General features: G+C 42.6%; 1 long non-coding RNA gene across 1 annotated transcript; it reads left to right on the top strand.

Annotated features, from left to right (window-relative positions):
* Nucleotides 1–582: 582 nt before the first annotated feature.
* Nucleotides 583–18,377, top strand: LOC143942358 (uncharacterized). Its single transcript, XR_013264761.1, has 3 exons — nt 583–971; nt 7,860–7,977; nt 18,247–18,377. It is a non-coding gene; the product is annotated as an uncharacterized LOC143942358 (long non-coding RNA).
* The last annotated feature ends 823 nt before the right edge of the window (nt 18,378–19,200 follow it).

The following is a 19,200-nucleotide window of genomic DNA, read 5'->3' as shown; positions in this document are numbered from 1 at the left end:
CCTCCCCGGGACATTATCTGCTGTCTCACAAGCTTTACTCTTAAAGAAGAAATACTTCAAAAAGCGAGACAAAATGACCAGATTCTGTTCAACGACGCTATAATACAACTATTCCAGGACCTCTCTCCTATCACTCTCAGAAATAGGAAAGCTCTCAAACCACTTCTCGATGTACTCAGGGAAAAAGGAATACAATACAGATGGAAATTCCCCTTTGCCATACAGGTTACATACAATGGGAAAGTTCATCTGCTACGCACTCCAGATGAGCTCCCCACTTTTTGTACCTCTCTACAAATTGAGCACATTGAACTTCCAGAATGGTATCAAGAATTTAAGCTTCCCCCTTCGGCCGCTGCTACAGCTTCCCCCTCCCGCACTACGCCCAGCAAATCACCATTTGTCAAGGGGCCAGGTGGAAAGAAACAGAAATTATATGACAATTTCAACCTTTCCACACCTCCACATAAAGCCAGCAAACTTAGAGATGGCCGCTAAAATACCTTTCATCCCACTGGACTGAGGACCGTTGCGCATCACCCTTTCACCATTGACCTATTTTTCTTTTTTTTTTTTTTTTTCTTCTTCTAATTTCTATTTTCTAATTTTTTCATTATGGAAGAGGCAACCTTGAAAACCTGCCATATCCACCTATTTACAACATGCCTTTTTATGTTTTAACCACTAGATGGCAGCATTGGATCACAGAAACATAATTGAATTCACATTCCCATTACATCCTTTCACTCCTGTTTTGGAGACTCTAACTTTTTCTTTTCCCCTTACAAGATATATTTGAACAACACCTCGAGGAGCATCTTTGAATCAGCGGGAGAACTTCTTCTCACCACAGGAAAATCGACGACTGACCAAAGGTCTCCAGTACCTTTCTCACCTATGATCTGACTAACTACAAAAGATCCACTGAGGATCCACACTGCCCGGATAGTATTTTCAGCTGAGACTTTAAGGTAACAACCCCTATGTTTATCCTATACACTACTTTCTCATCTTTCTACCGAGATGCAACATAACCCCCACCTAAGATTAACGTCTCTCAATTGATAAAGATGGAGGCCCGGACCACCCAAGTGTCCTTCTCTCTTAAACCCACAGCCCACATAACTCACAACACACAAGCCACCCCTAACTTGTCCTTTCAATATACTGCAAGCACAAGGCCCATTCTAAGGGGGCTGTATTCACACTTCCTTATATCAAATCTAAACCTCCTGTATACAGATGAGAGGCGCAACAAACTGAACGTATAAGAAAACTATTAATTACACCTTGGAAGACACACGGCTCTGCAACTCCTCACGGATGGTGGCCGCAAGTGTAATTGACTACCCGGAACGTTTGGGGAAACTTCTGCTATTCAGCTTTTTTGTTTTCCATTTTTCCATTTTTTCTTTTTCTACCTCCCACAGCCTCCCATAGACGCTAGGCTTAACACACAGGCCTTACTCATGTCCTCAGGACCAGTGGACATGCCCACTGCCGTAAACATCTTGTCCACCCGGACTATACTATTAGGGTTTCTCGTTATTCCCTTTGTTTTCAGAGAGCCGTTGCTCTGCCGGTTTTTCATGACGTTCAATTGTTAAATTTTTTGTATACTGTTGTTATTTACTTATTAATATTGTAAAAGTAATTGTTCTCAGTGGGTCCACGCCACGTTCCCCACAGTGAACAATCTTCTCATTACATACGTGCCTTTGGATTTTATCCTCTCATAAACATTTTCACAGTTTTACTGACGTTAAGTTGATTGTTACTACACTTACGTCACATACGTTACTACCCCTTTCTCTCCTCCTAGTTTTCATCCCACTCCCACTTTTCCCGTTCTTAACCTTCTTTACTCCCACTCAACCCTCTTCCCCCTAATAACCCTAACCTTCCATCCCTCCCCTCTCTCTTCCCTTCCTTCCTATCTCTCTCTTCCCTTCCTTCCTATCCTAAACTCTAATTATGGCATACATAGATCTAGGCAAGACGCCTACTTTAATATCACACAATGTGAATGGCTTAAACATACCTGCAAAAAGACACAAGTTGTTACGCGAAATTCAAAAGAGCAACCCTCAAATTATATTTTTACAAGAAACACATTTTATTAGCACACAAGTTCCCAAATTAACAAACAATCTCTTCACACAAGCATATCATGCCACAAACTCCCAAGCCAAGACAAAAGGAGTCTCCATACTCATAAACAAGAACTCTAAATTAGATATCCAACATCAACTCATAGATCCAGATGGCAGGTACCTATTTCTAAAGGGGACTATAGGTAATAAACCGATCACGCTAGCAAACGTTTATTTTCCTAATTCCTCACATGTAACCTTTTGTAAACTGATAGTAGATGAGCTTAAGGGGTTCGCAGAAGGTTGCATCATACTAGGGGGCGACTTTAACATCCCCTTGGAACCGCACCTAGACACCTCTACAGGCAAATCAAGCATAGCCTACTCCACCCTAAAAAAAATCAAAACTCTCTTAAAATCCCTCACCCTCATTGACACATGGAGATCACTGAACCCAACTGAGAAAGATTACACGTTCTTCTCCCCGGTCCATAATAGATACTCTAGAATAGACCACCTTTTTATAACACAAAGAGACATCCAAAACCTATCCAAGGCCAAAATCGGCTCGATTGGCCTTTCCGATCACGCCCCGATAGCGATAAAACTCAATTTATACAATAATCGCCCCTCCTCCTTTAGTTGGCGATTAAATCCTTCACTTCTGGCAGACTCAGATGTTCAGGCTCAAATTCTCCAAACATTGAAAGATTATTTCTCTGAGAACGATAACCATGAAACCTCTCCAATGACAGTGTGGGAAGCACACAAATCTGTCATAAGAGGAGAACTGATCAGATGGGGGGCCAGAAAGAAGAAGGAGAAAGAAAAAAAATTCCTTGACCTAGCCCAAAAAATCAACAAACTGGAATTAGTACATAAAAGATCCCTGGCCCTTTTAAGCCTTACAGAACTCACGTCAGCCAGGAAGGAACTTCAGGACCTTCTTGACAATAAAACTAAACGAAACTTATATTTCCAAAAATCCCTTTATTACGAACATGGAGACAAGGGAGGGAAACTCCTAGCTAGAGCACTTAAAGACACCTTGAACGCAAACAACATTTACAGGATCCGCACTAGAAATGGCTCCATCACCCATGACACGCGAAAAATAGCAGAAACATTCCACAACTACTACTCAAATCTATATAATATCCCAACACAAACAAGAAAACAATCAGGCTTTCCCACGAGAGATCAAGCTATCTCCTCTTACCTAACTAACTGCGCAATGCCCTCTATACAAGACACGGACACTGAATCTCTAGAATCATTGATCACCACAGCAGAAGTGTCTAAAACTATCCACGATCTTACAAATGGGAAGAGCCCAGGTCCAGACGGGCTGACAGCCCAATATTACAAAACCTTTGCACACATCCTGACAAAACACTTGACCACTGCACTCAACTCCATCGTTTCAGGCAGTAGACCCTCCAGTGAATTTCTAGCAGCACATATAACTATTATCCCTAAACCCAACAAAGACCCCTCAGAATGCACAAACTATAGACCCATCTCACTTCTTAATCTAATTTTAACTAAAATTATCGCCAACAGACTCAGACCTCTCCTAAGCAATTTAATAGGCCCTGAACAAGTGGGTTTTATGCCCAATAGAGAGGCTAAAGATAATACCACCAAATCCATTAACCTAATTCACAGGATGGAGAGGGGGGGGAATCGGAGGCCTTCTCTTGTCCACGGACGCGGAGAAGGCCTTCGATCGCGTCGCCTGGGACTTCATGTTCAGGGTGTGCGAGCACGTAGGATTTGGACAAAATCTAATGAAGTGGATTCATGCCATTTACGCAAATCCTAGTGCTAATATTAAAGTAAATGGTTCCCTCTCTAACAAAGTCCTAATCAATAACGGCACGAGACAGGGGTGTCCACTCTCACCCTTGCTCTTCATCCTGTCGATAGAACCACTAATAAGAACAATAAACAAACAAGAAGCGATCCACGGAGTCAAGTTGAATAACACAGAATACAAAGTCGCAGCCTACGCGGATGATCTCCTTTTTTACATCACTCAACCACACATTTCTGTCCCCAATCTCCTAAAAACACTCCAAGACTTCTCCCATATCTCCAACTTTAAAATAAACCAAAAAAAATGCGAGGCTTTGGGCCTAAATCTAGATCCGAAAAAACAGAGAAATTGACCAAATCCAACTGCCCATTTAAATGGGAACCAAACTCCCTGACATACCTTGGGATTCACCTCTCCCGGAACGTGGGTTCCCTATATTCAATCAATTTTCAACCTCTCCTGACAAAAATAGAAGCAGATTTAAATAAATGGACAAAAGGGCGGTTTTCCTGGTTCGGCAGAGCTGCAATCCTGAAAATGGCAATATTGCCTAGACTCCTATACTTGTTCCACACCCTACCGATAGAGCTACCAGAATCTTTCTTCACAAGACTCTCCCGAATACAAAGAAAATTCCTGTGGGCAAACAAAAAACCACGCATTAAACTCACATATTCGGGAGGGAGGGATTGGATTGCCAGATTTCAGGAAATATTACCAGGCCGCACAATTATCCAGAATTATTGACTGGCATTGCCATGCTGCACATAAGGACTGGGTTAACTTGGAAAAATCCTACTCTACCCTAAACATACCACATCTCCCCTGGTCAGGCTATCCAAACCTCCCGCTTTTAATAAAGCAACATCCCACTATCAACAACACACTCAAGATATTCCACAAGGTGGCAGTCCCTCTGGGATTATCCTCCAGCCCAGGTCCTCTCTCGACATTAGCTAATAACCCAGATTTTATCCCTGGCCTTAATAACCCCAAGATGTACATTACATTCCCTTCTGACCCACTATTAATTACAAACTGCACTCAAAATAATAAACTGAGATCCAGACAAGATATAAATGGGACTTTCACCTCCCTTTCCTTATCTAAATGGTCATATATACAAGTACATGATTTTATTTCCAATAATAAACACAAGGACGCAATTTTCAGACCCATGACCCCGTTTGAACTAATATGTCAAAAAAAAACCCCAACCAGAAAAACAACCTCTATTCTTTACAAGTGGTTGCTTACCCAAAACAGAAATGGTAGAGATATATACAAAGCCAAGTGGGAGAGAGATCTTGGCATCCAGATCTCCACCAGTCAATGGGAAAAAGCAAACGTCTTCACCCACAAATGTGCACTCAGCACACGTATGCAAGAAACTTCATATAAAATTCGTACACAGTGGTATATCACACCACTTACCAAACACTACTGGTCACACCAGTTTTCCAGGGCCTGTTGGAGATGTGGATCTGAGATTGGCACCTTCCTTCACGTCTGGTGGAGCTGTGAGAGTCTGAAACCTTTCTGGAATCAAGTCCGACATTGGACCAATTCTATTTCGGGCTCTCAGGCAACTCTTGACGCAGCTTGGTGTTTGCTACACTTAACTGATCTTTCCTACAAAACATATAAAAAATCCTTGATCAGACACTTTCTCAATGCAGCTAAACACCTGATCCCACTTCATTGGAATACACAATCCATTCCTTCCATTGGAGACTGGCTTCGTAAAATCCAACACATTTGCGATATGGAAGAAATCATTGCCATAAATCAAGGATCTACTACTCAATTTACACAAATCTGGGAACCTTGGCGGAATTTCGCCAAAACAAAGACTTTCCACACTCTCACGATGTGAGATTTGATCCCGGGGATCCCAATTTCTTACTTGGAGACTGAACTTGAGAACTTGCTCTTGATTCCATAGTCACTTATCTACTAAAACTATTTACACCTTATAACATGAGTCTAGTTAATTTAATTTCACTATAACATTAACATGAGAACCACTCTGATATGACATGACTAATCTCATTTTTACACTTCTCTTGTTTCAAGCCTAATTAATGTATCAACCTTATTCATGTGTTTACAGATTTCAGACATTATCCTTATAACTATAAGTCTTAAAGTTATGCCCATAATTCTCATACTATTTTTTCTTGTATTTTCTATTTTGATATAACCTATTCTCTGTATTGATTTTGTTCTTCTTAATAAACTTTATTGTGATAAAAAAAAAAAAATGCATTCATTTGCAAACGCGCCTAAATGCATTTAACCTTAACATGATACTAAAGGATCGTTTATTTTTTTAAATAACAAACATGTCATACTTACCTCCACTGTGCAGCTCATTTTGCACAGAGTGGCCCTGAACATCCATTTCTGGGGTCCCCTGGCGGCTCTTGCAGCTCCTCCCTACATTAGATAACCCCCTAGGAGAAGCTCTCTCCCCAGGTGGTTACCTTGCGGGCGCGCTACCGAATCCATCATTTGGCGTCCATAGAGGCCAAATGCAGGAGTCAGCCCCGCCCCCCGGCGCCCGCGTCATTGGATTTGATTGACAGCAGCAGGAGCCAATGGCTGCGCTGCTATTAACATATCCAATCAAAAGCCGAGAAACCTGTGGAGAAAAGGACTGCGGGGACTCGCCGACGGAAATTCGGGGCTCAGGTAAGTAAAACGGAGGGGGGGGGGGGCTAGGGGGCCAGTGAGTGCAAAGTTTTTTCTTAAAGCATAGGATGCATTAAGGTGAAAAAACACAAGCCTTTACAACCCCTTTAATGTGCGTGTATGAACGTTTGCCTTTTTTTCCATACAAAAATTACCAACTTCTGAGCATGCAAGTAATGGGGTGGGGGGTTTCTGCCTCTAAATGCTCCTGTTGAGCAGGAGCGGCCATAGATGAATCCAAAATCAGCCCATCCCTACTGAACTGGCCAAAATTCAATCCAACTTTGGGCAGCTGGGACAAATATAGAGAAATCTTTTCCGCAGGAACATAGACAGTAAAAAAATCTGACACGCATTGTGACCCTTTACTGGTCAGCTCTTTGGCTGAAGGCTGCACGTCCTTATATCCATTTCTGTAATCTATTGACATACAGTAAGTGTATGCTATAATGTCAATCGAGGTCTGTCTATTTTAATTTTTTTTTAGATGTATTTATTGCGTTTTTCCACAAAACAGACATAAAAAACACAATTCGAAAGAAAGAGAAAAAAGTAAGGGAATTTACATTCCAATTAGTGACCACGCAGGGTTTCACAAATAAAGGATTGTTAGTATGTGACAATGGGACAACAGAGAATGACACATGTAACAGGGTTACACACTCCAATTCAAAATTTCATGGTAAATATAGACAAAAATGAACAAGTCTTGTAAAGCTTTAATTATTATTTTTTCATTAAAATAATAACCATGTTATACCGTATTTATCGGGGTATAGCACGCACCTTAATTTTAAGGGGAGGTTTCAGGAACAAAATCTTATTTTTTAAATAAAGAACTTTGAGGCAAAATAAGGGTCAGTGCCCATCATTGCAGCCTGATCAGTGCCCAGCTGCAGCCTCGCCATTGTCCATCATTACAGCCTGACCAGTGCCCACCTGCAGCCTCGTATTGCCCATAATGGCAGCCTCACCAGTGCCCACCTACAGGCTCACCAGTGCTGGATTAGACAGAGCCAGATCTCCTGTCTACTTGGTTCGCAGTTACGCCCTGTCCCGCCTCCTATGATGGATATCTGTCCAATGCGGTCATTTTTTGGAATGTCTGAAATGTTTTTACCAAGGCTGCTGTATATTTCAGTGGGGTCTGACTGCAAAAATATCTTTCATTTGTTTCTATCTTATCTCTTATTTGTTAAATAGTTTTAGTTTGATTGGATTGCATTTCAGTAATTTTACTTTCCTTATTTTAGTGACCTGTGGCTCAGTGCTGAGCAACCCAACAGGCACATTCTCTACTCCCAACTACCCCTCTGCCTATCCTGCCTATATGGACTGTACCTGGGTAGTGACGGCCCGATTGGTTATCAAGTGAGTACACAAAATGACAGGTTATTTTTTTTTTCTCAAAAGATTTTATTCAGTTTTTCATAATACAATAAGTAGGTGACAGTGGATATACATTCATGTTTAACCAAACGGTAGCACATGTGATAAGTCACAACATCATAAGCGATATATCCATAGAATCTGGTAACCATATAGTCCAAACGAAGTTATACAATGAGTAATATGGTTCGTTTGTTCTTAAGACATAGAACTGTTAAACATAGAGAAACGAGAGATAACATAAGAGAGGAAAAAATAAAAAACAAGAACATAGAACATCTTCATTGTTGAGAAAACGCTAGTGAGACATAACAGGAGTTTTCTAGTCCGTTAACTAGGATAGTAATAATAACCTGGGACACACACAGTGGGGTGAGTTTACCCCTGAGATACAAAGAAGTGTTGATGAGCTAGTTGGTATCTAGGACAGTGGTAGACTGGGTCAGGAAAGCGGTGAAAATTGGCCATTACCTGAGAGAAGGAGGATGTTCGCCCGGGCACCCCCTAAGGGATCTATGCTGTGCCCGAGCGAGGTCCCCCGCCTCTCTGCTTATGTTTGCTTTCGAAAGTCATTTCAAAGATTTAGGATTTAAAGAGAGAAGTTAGGTCAGAGGAGCTGACCCAGTCTTTCCACTGTTGCCATCTGGAAAAAAGTTTATTTTTAGGACCTTGTTTAATTGCTAGTATAGTTTCATGTGAGTAATGCGACTGGGTAGTTTGAACTACCTCCAGTAGCGTGGGAGGATCCACGTTCTTCCATTTACGAGCTATAGTTAACCTCGCCGCTAACAGTATATGAATTATGATATTTCTTGTCGGATTAGGGAATTGATCAATAGTTAAGGATAAGAGGGCTAAATGGGGAGATTCTGGTACAGATTGTTTGGTAACTACATAGATGAGGTTGAATACTGAGTGCCAGAAGCCCTGGAGTTTGGGGCAGCTCCAAAAGGTATGTATTAAGTTCCCATAGTGACCACATTTTCGCCAACATGTTCCATCATTGTTCGAGTCGAATTTAGAGAGTTTGTCAGGAGTCAAATACCAACCGTATGTCAGTTTGTATGCTAATTCCCATAGGGAGGCACAACATGTGGCTCCATAGGTGGATTGGCAAGCTATCTCCCATTGTTCCAACGTAAATGTGCGGTCCAGAATTCTTTCCCAGCGTAGTAGTGCCGCTGTTTTAATAAAGGTAGTTTTATGTTGGAGTAATTTGTAAAAGAGGGAGATACCTTTGGTACGTACCGTGGCGGATTTGTAGAAAAGCCATACTGCACGAGGCAGCGTACATTCCCATGATTTAAGTGACGCGAGGCAGTGTTTGGTGCGCAGATACAAGAAGATATCGGAGTTTGGGAGGCGGAATTCTGTTTGTAACGTCGGAAATGATTTTATGGTTTCGCCGTCGATAAGATCTGTTAGAGAAGTTATACCTTTGGACTTCCAGCACTCGTAGGATGTCGATTGCATCAGTAGGGTTTCTATAGGGATATGAACTGTTACCCCTGTGGAGTGAGATTTTACTGATTGGGTGAATCTTATCCAGGTTTTAATTGTTGCTATCATGGGCAGAGAGATTTTGTTAGGGGTTTTGGCCCCTAAGCATGTGGCGAATAGCCACAAGGATAAGTTGCCTCCTGGAATCAGAGAAGCTTCCATTTTCCCCCATAGGGAAGAGCTAGGAGATAGTGGGGACCATGCTTTGGATTGTGTCAGGATAGAGGCCATGTAGTAGTCCTGGAAGTCAATGTAGCCTGTGCCTCCAGCTAGGCGGTGTTTGATTAGTTGGGAATGTCTGCATCTGGCACGCTTACCTTGCCAGACCCATTTGGATAGTAGTGATTGGAGAGATCTAAAATAGCTAAGGGGAAGCGGGATGGGTAAGGTGCGGAATAAATAAAGAATTTGAGGAAGGTGTAGCATTTTGAACGCCGCTAGGCGCCCTGTCCAAGAGAATTCAAGGGTCGCTAATTTGGTGAGGTCTGATTGTAGTTTGGTTCGGAGTGGTAGATAATTGGCAGCAAATAGAGATTTTGTAGTTTGGGTCAACTGGATACCTAAGTATGTTATGCTCTTTTCTGCCCAGGTGAAAGGGAAGGATGATTTGATACGGGTGCTAACGGAAGGGTCTAGACCTAAATCCAAGATATATGATTTGGACTCGTTTACCTTATAATACGACACAGCGCTAAACCAGGCGAGTGTCTTTTGGATGACCGGGAGGGATCGTTCAGGGTTAGTTACCATAAGGATCACGTCGTCCGCAAATAGGTTAATTTTGTGGACCATTCCAGCGAGGGGAATGCCAGTGATTTCAGTATTCGTTCGAATTCTTTCGGCAAGAGGTTCCATAATTAGATTAAAAATGATGGGTGAGAGTGGGCAGCCCTGTCTTGTGCCATTAGAGATTTGAAAGGGTGCTGAAAGGACATCCGCAGAGAATACTCTGGCCGAGGGAGAAGAATATAGAGCCAGTATAGCATCTTGTATTGGGCCAATAATTCCAAATTTGGTTAGTACCGCTGCTAAGTAACCCCAATGGACCCTGTCAAAGGCCTTTTCGGCGTCAAGGGATAGGAGAATGGTGGGGAGTTTAGAGGATTCTGCGTGGTGTATGATATTAAGTAATCGTCTTGTGGCGTCTGACGTTTGGCGGCCCTTGGTGAATCCAGATTGATCTAAGGAGATTAAGGAGGGTAGGATGTCTTCAAGTCTATTGGCTATCATTTTTGCGTAGATTTTTAAGTCTATATTTAGTAATGAGATGGGACGGAAGTTCTTAGGAGATGTAGGTTCTTTCCCTGGTTTGGGCAAGGTCACTATCATGGCAGTAAGCATTTCTTTTGGAAAGGATGCGGACTTGGCTGCTAGATTGAGTGTTTGGGATAGAGCAGGCGCTAGTATGTCTTTGAATTGTTTGTAGTATTCCCCCGTGAAGCCGTCCGGGCCTGGGGATTTGGCACAAGGAAGTTTGTTTATCACTGCTATGATCTCAGTGATCGAAAAGGGCAAATTTAATTCTGAGAGTTGTTCTGGAGACACAGTCGGGAGGGACAAGTTTTTAAGAAATGATTGAATTAATTCAGGGGTAGGTTGGGTGCAGCTTGAGTCTTCGCTAAGGTTATAAAGGTCTTGGTAGTAAATGCTAAATGCATCAGCTATGGATTTAGGTTTAAGTAGTTTTTCGTTTGAGTGTGGATGGTAAAGATACGGGATTTTCGTTTTATCTCTATGTCCTTTGATTTTTAGTGACATTATTTTACCCGCTTTATTACTGGTACTGTAGGATGTGGCCTTAAGTAATTTGTACGTTTTTACCTGTCTTTCCAGTAACAGTGATCGAAGCTCGTTACGTAATGTAAATATTTTAGCTTGGATTGTTTGGGAGGGGTTGGTTTTGTTTAGGGATTCAGCGGAGGCAATGTCACGCGTGAGTGTATCTAACCTCTGGGTTCTTTGTTTTTTGGCTTTCGCCCCCAATTGGAGGAACACACCTCTCATGACCGCTTTGTGAGCATTCCACACCACCCCCGGGTCGGAAACTGAGGATTGATTAAGCAGAAAGTATTCTTCTAAACTTTTCTTGAGTTGACCGGAGAATTGTGGTGAAGTAAGGAGGTAATTGTTTACTCTCCATATAAAAGAATCTGAATGGTAGGAGTCATCCGAGATGGTAATGCTAACGGGGGCATGGTCCGACCAGGTGGCGGTGTGGATGCTGGAACCCAAAGTTCTCTGGAGAACTCGTTTATCCGCTAAAAACAAATCAATACGTGAGTAGGTGTTGTGACGCGGCGAGAGGAACGTAAAATCTCTCTCGCTCGCATGACAACACCTCCAAACATCATACAAGTCATTAGAAACAATAAAAGACTCCAAGGGGGAGTCATACCGTTTGGAACCCGCTGTGGAGTCTATTGAGTTATTTGGGACTAGATTAAAGTCTCCGCATATTAGTAAAAGACCTTTTTGCACTTTTCTTACTTTTTTCAATGTTTTCCTAAGAAAGGTCATTTGACCCTGGTTAGGAGCGTAAATTGTAACAAGAGTATAGGATACATTGTTAATGGTACAGTTCAGTATAATATATCTCCCATCCGTGTCCGCAATGTAGTCGTGCATCGTGAATACTACCGTGTTCTTTATAGCTATCAATACTCCCCGCTTCTTCTCTGAGGAAGAGGAGTGGAAGACATGTGGGAACAGTCTGTGTTGATATTTAGGTGTGGCGTCTGCAGCAAAGTGGGTTTCCTGGACACATAAAACATCACAGTTGTGTGCCAGAGCTGATTTCCAAAGAGAGTTACGTTTTACAGGGTGGTTGAGTCCGTTAGCGTTAAGAGAAAGGATGGTGATGCCCATGGTATGCTGGAGGGATGTGTGTTGTTAGCTTGAGTACTTACAGTAGCCGGGTGTAGCAGCTCCCAGTCTAGGATAGTAGCTGGCAGTAGCGGGTCCGATAGGAGCAGATTCAAAAAGACCTAGTGAAACAAAATGGAAGAGAACGGCAGTGCAGTTGGAATAAAAATGAAGATACCAGGCGAGGTGTCAGGATAGTAGCAGGCCGTAGGTGTGGAGTGTGTGTGTCAAACACTCAAGGAGGACCTTCGATATCGGCAAAAGAAAAAATGAAAAAAAAGAAAAAATGTACCAACGGAGAAGAAAACACTGGACTATGAACAAGTGGTGAAAAATAAAACACAATAAAAACAAAAGAAAATGCAAGGATGTCAGTATCTAACCGCTTTCGCGAGCAACTGACTATTTTGTGGGGAAAAGTTCAATAAACAGGTGTATAGCCGCAGCTCCAGACCGGACTATAATAGTTGTGGAACATAGTAGGGCGGACATGTCATTCACCGCCGTGCAGGTTTGTTTTTCTCCCGAGAGGGGCCAAAGACGAATGGATTGTGTTGGCCATCAGGACCCTGTTGAGGGCGAGGGGGGTCTATTAGGATACCCCATGCGTGGAGGAGCTTCAGTCCACCTTCTAGTGTAGAGATGGTGTGTGGAATACCATTATGGCTGGGCAGGATGGTCGCTGGGTGACGCCATTTGTAGGCTATCTTATGATTGTTCAGGGCTTTAGTTATGGTACGTAACTGCCTCCTCAATTGCAGTGTATGTTGAGACAGGTCTGCATACAGTTGGATAGTGGAGTATGGCGCAGGTAATGGAGACAGCTCTCTAGCCTTTTGAAGTAATTGTTCCTTCGCCTGAAAGAAGTGGACCCTGAGGAGCACGTCTCGGGGTATATCCGCCTCAAGATGGCGTGGTTTTGGCAGTCTGTGAATTCTATCAATGGTGAGTTCAACAGGCGTGAGCTCAGGTATCATGCTGGAAAACATTGTGGATGCAAAGTTATGCAGTTCAGCGGGTTGGATAGATTCCGGAATACCGCGTATTTTTATATTATTTCTTCGTGAGCGGTCCTCGAGGTCCGCGAGTTTAGCTTTGATGCAAAGAGCGTCATCTCTTTGTTCAGAGTATGCATCAATCAGTTCATTGACCGTGTCAGTACATTCCCCCATCTTAGTCTCTAAGCACTGCATTCTATTGTCCACATGTTTCAGCTCTAGGGAGAAAGTATTGATCAGAGATGAGAGATTGGACATTAGGGACGATTGTAAAGATAAAAGCATATCTTTCATAGTCGTGTCAAGAACCGGTTGACCAGTAGTGGGGAATTGAGCAATGGATGATTGTAAATCTGATATAGCAGCTGCATTATGTAGGCCGGTACTCACTGTGCCTGAGGCCTGGTTGTGAGGATCCATCCGCATCTTCGATTTCACTGGGCTCTGCGATGCCGGGGTTGAAGGAGATGAGTCAGGAGGATAAGTCGTTTGCAGATCAGATGAAATGTCCTGAGGATGGTCATCAGGGAGGTCCGTGTAACTCAGGGCTGCCCGTGCTGTGCTGGCGGCGCCATCTTGGGCCTTGTTGCGCGGCTGAAAGGAGAAGGATTCCAGGCGTTTCGGGCCTTTTACCTGGTACCGCTTGCGAGACATCGCTGTGGCGGAGGTCCAGGGGAGATACGTAGATGTTTTTGGAGCTGATGGCGGCGAAGCGATCGTCCGGTAGTCGCTATTTGTCCGGTCTGGGTAGCGGAGCTCTCAGTCTAAGCGTCCATCGCCGCGCGCGCTCAAGCCACGCCCCCCAAAATGACAGGTTATTGAAACCCTAACAATGTACTTGTTCAATTTGGTCTTATTTGGTGGGGATCTGGTAATGAGCTTTCTGTAGCATGAGAGCACCTTGCATTAAAACGGAGTTCCACCCATTTTTTCATGATCAATGCCCACCCGCAGAACAGTACGTAATGTAGAGCAGCACGATTCTGGCTAAAATTAGAATCTTGATATTTTTTTTGCTCTGAATAAAGATCACGATTCTCGCAGCGTAACATTATCTTTCACATTATACTGAAAAAATTGGGCTAACTTTACTGTTTCGTATTTTTTATTTAATCAAAGTGTTTTTTTCCCCCCAAAAAAATTGCATTTAAAAGAGCGCTGCCCAAAAAATAAAACAAAAAAACCCCACACATTTTCATGTCAGAAAAAGGTTGAGTCTTTAATTGGTTAAACAGACCTCATTTACAGACCAAAGTTTATTCCTTTGATCTAAAAGAACGAAGTGTTACAATGTTTCTCTTTTATCTCCGCCTAAACTATGTTGTCAAACTTGGCAGACTGTCAGTTTTTGTTTTGTTTTTTGCTTTTTTGACAGCTGTCAGTTGTGAGCAGAGAAGGCTCTCCACTGAATCGAGGAAATGCTGTTTTAAGATCGCGAGGGGGTTGAATCACGATCTTGATTCTTTAACGATTAATCATGCAGCTCTAATGTAATGGCAATCATTTTTCATTTTATTTTATTGCTAAATATCTTCTTTTTCTCTGTGCAGTCTGCACCTCCTGCGGCCGCCTAGGTGATTTTTGTCATTAGGCACTTCCCTAGGACTCCCGGGATATCGCCATCATCTATCCCAGAAGTCCTAAGAATGGCTAACAATGAAATCTTGCGGTATTTCTAGACAGAACGTTCTGGGTTTATGGACAGGTTGCCATAACAATGGGGCGGGAAATGATGCCGATGCCGACATTGTTACGGCAGCCTGTAAACATCATTCTGCGCCACGCAGTGTCCTTACTGCGCAGGCATGAGTGAGCTGCTCAGAATCCCGAAGCAAATAGGAACTGGCTTCAGATGCCCACATCATAACTGGTCACTGCCTGCCTTCTGGGATGCTGTGGATAATGACAAATTGGTAAGTAAGAGGAAGGTTTACACTTACTGTACAGCAGTAATTATATAGTGCAACTAACAAGAATCATGGTGTACTTATTTTTTTTTTTATTGTCAAGGAGGCTGGAACTCCGCTTTAAATGTGTATTTTAATGTAGGGTTTTTGCAAAAATAATGAAAACATGCAAAAGAACTGTGAAACTTGCAAACCTAAATATTAAGTTTGCAAATATAACCCACATTAAATTCGAATGACATGTAAATGGGACTGGCTCACAATGGAGCTGGTTCACACACGTCCAGGATGGCCTCTGTGCAGTTTCAAAAAGAGTCCTGTGCGTTTTTGGGTCCAGTTAAGGTGCGAATTCAGGGAAAAATTTGCACATGTACCGGTAAACCGAAACATACGGGGCACCGGACTGCAAATCGCAGCCACATATATGTGAATCCAGCCTAAGGATGGATATAGATGTGCGTCTAAACCTCCCTTTCCTCTGGAGCCCAATCTGTGTGTAGACTGCTCTTCAGAGGCTACTGGCATGCAACGAGAAAATGATGCAACGCCTCCTCTGTGTCTGTTTTAACCCCATTATTTCTGACAAATGCACCTCAACCACATGCATTGCGGGGCGCTGGTGGTGCTTCCCCCATTTCCTTGAGTATGTTGCATTTGGTGAGCTTGTCACCCGCTAATTGCTGCATGTCCAGTAAACTTTGCTGTGGGTGCAAAGCATTGTGATGGCAGCATGTAAACACCCCCACCTGCTGCCTATTGAAGCTTAAGGGGGGTGGGTGCTTGTCGTGTGGCAATAACGTGGCTCAACCACACATTTTTGCTGTCCCCAACTGCCTGTCTAAATGAGGCCTAATGAATATAAACTATACTTAAAAACACGAAACTTTTCCAATAATACAATTTTTCCGTTAATGTAGATCTATCTAGTCTTAAATCTTTAAAGGATGACAGTTGCTGCGGGATTCTGGGTTTTATCCAGAAATTGGATATCTGCTGGGCAGTGAGGACACATAACCTCAGCCAAGATGAAACCTACAGCAGGCCAATGATCAGTTTATACATACATAATACATGGCACGGCATCCTACTCAACATAGGAGGGCATCTGGGGAAGAAATGAGCAGGTCCATCACAAGGCTACAGCGTATTGTATAGTAATAAACAGGCTCCTGGTTTATAATTTAACTTTTACATGAGAGCTTTATTTAGGTAACAATTATGCTCTATTCATTACAATTGTTGTATTAAAACAATATGATATAATCTGGAATTACATTTCACTAGATTTGTAGAAGCAGACAAAAATTGGTTCCTAAACAACTTACAGAGAACCTTCTTTCAGTAGTTCAAGTGACGGTGGGTGAAAAGTGAGCCTTGTGTCATCATAAGTTATCCTGTTCCATCATGTCCTTCAAAGGACGGAGTGTAGAGCAGCCATTCTCAACTAGGTTTCCATTGAACCTTAAGGTTCCTCCAGAGGTTGCTAGGGGTTCATTGAACAATAAACAGCTTAGATGAGTAACTATTGACACCAACGATCTTTTTAGCTATTTGATAGGGGTAGCTTTTTCCCCAATGACCACCAATGTAAGGAGCATTTTTCTCATTGACCACCAATGTAAGGAGCATTCTTCCTTCTGGCCACCAATGCAAGGAGCATTCTTCCTACTGGCCACCAATGCAAGGAGCATCCTTCCCATTGACCACCAATTTAAGGAGAATTCTTCCTACTGGCAAACAATGTAAGGAGCAGTAGTGTCTGGTGCTCAATTGTTTTTCTGGAGGGAAACTACTTACCCCATCCTGGTTGCAGGTGGCTTCCCCACTGCTTCTCCTCCTTGACGGCTTCCCGGGCGGCTTACTAGCTGCTTCTCCTCCTCGGCAGCTTCAGTGGCTTCCCAGCTGCTTCTCCTTCTCAGGCGGCTTCCCCACTGATTCTCCTACCAGCTAATCCGATTGCTTCTCCTCCCAGCTAATAGGGGTCCTGATTGGTCAGGAGAAGAATCAGAAAGACATTAGCGAATACTAATTTAAGTGAGTGGCTTGGAGCACAGAGCCCACCCATTTCAAAGCCAATTAGAGCATCAGGCTCTGATCATGTGCTTCTAAAAAAAAAAAAAAAAAAAAAAAACCCACAGTAATCCATTGGTCCGGCGCCCTGCATGGAGATTAGGAGCCGGGTGCAAAGAAATTGACCACTAATGTAAGGAGAATTCTTTCTACTGGCCAACAACATACGAATTCTTCCCACTGGACACCAATGTAAGGAGTATTCTTCCTACTGACCACCAATGTAAGGAGAATTCTTCCAATTGACCACCAATGTAAGGAGAATTCTTACCGGCTAACAGTGTAAGGACAATTCATCCTACTGACCCCCAATGTAAGGAGAATTCTTCCCACTGGTCACCAATGTAAGAAACATTTTTCCTATTGACCACCAATGTAGGGAGCATTCTTCCAATTGACCAGCAATGTCAGGCGCACTCTTCTCGGTGACCACCAGACTAATGTACCATGAGCTGTAGATATAGTAATTATTAGTAGGGGTTCCCTGGGACCAGAAAGATATTCCTCCGTGCTAAAAAGGCTAAGAAAGAGTGTTGTATAGGAAAGTATGCTAAAGAGAAACACGGATGGGTCAAATGGGATGGTGGATGTGGATAAATGTATTTCTGTGATATATATTTGGAACTGAAAGGATTGTTAGCAAAATAGATGGTGAACTACGTATTACTTTATGGACTAGATAGGGACTCTCTGGGCCTATCCATTATTGTCCAAACATGCCCATAGATGTGACAGCTGACGCAATGATTGTTCAGCCAAGCATACATGCCTATGCAAATCTTAAAAGAATGGCATAGACTGGTCAGAAAAAAACAACTTAGTTGATCCATTTATCACTTGAAATTATTCAGGGAAGTTCACCCAGTTTGCTGAGTGCAATTGTCCAATAATCTTATGTTTTAATTCCTTTACAGGTCTCTGTAAATGTGACAGACTTCAACGTGGAGTACAGTAACACATGCGGCTTTGACTATATGCTCATTTTCAATGGACCAAAGACCACCTCCCCATTGATAGGAAAATTTTGTGGCAAAATCACCATACCTACCTTAACCTCCACAGGAAATACCCTTGTTTTTCAGTTCCACAGTGATGAGTCCGTTCAGCTCAATGGGTTCTTTGCCAAATATGCCTTTGGTAAGTATTTTGGAAAGGTTTTTTGAGACAGGAGACACATCTAATGCTGGGTATTTTATCCTTTGGTAGTAAAACAAAGAGATTATAATTAAAGGCTAAGGCCAGCTAACACCTTTTATATTATTTTGGAGAGAGTGGTCGTGTAGTTGCTCTCAGTGTCCCCATTGGGGAGATTTTCCCTCTTCATATCAGGACAAGAATTGATGATTCAACAAAAGAACAAGCAGTACTAGGGGCCCTGTATGCAGATAGCATACTAGTAGAACATAAAGGGGTTGATTTACAAAAGCCATTTAGGCTGTTCACTTTGCAAGGGAAGTTTCAGTTTGCCTATTTGCCTTTAGTAACTCAGCCTCAAAGCGTGACCGATTGAAGTGTGTGTAAATCCTAACAAGCAGCGACTCTGATTTTCTCCCTTTTGGTCTGTTAAATATTCCATTCCAACCATTCTTTTTGAAAAAGTTCCTGATGATTCTGCCAGAAATCTTGGCAGCTGATAACTCCCTTGGGTTCCACCAGATGTTTCTAGAGGTTCCTTGAGCTGTGGCTGGTTGACCTCCTATTTGATGATGCCTCCATAGTTCTGGGGTCAGTGCTACTTGGCAGTACCAGCTGCAGGATACGAATGATCTTTTTAACTTTCTGTAAGCAGGAATTCTAACCAATTCTGTAAGGAACATTCTTTCCATTGATCACCAATTTAAGAGACATTTTTACCACTGACCCTCAAA

The sequence above is a fragment of the Lithobates pipiens genome, unplaced genomic scaffold, assembly GCF_037356315.1.
Source record: "Lithobates pipiens isolate NorthernLeopardFrog02 unplaced genomic scaffold, aLitPip1_a1.2 Scaffold_10, whole genome shotgun sequence".
NCBI classification, from domain to species: Eukaryota; Metazoa; Chordata; class Amphibia; order Anura; family Ranidae; genus Lithobates; species Lithobates pipiens.
This window is presented reverse-complemented; position numbering and strand designations above follow the sequence as displayed.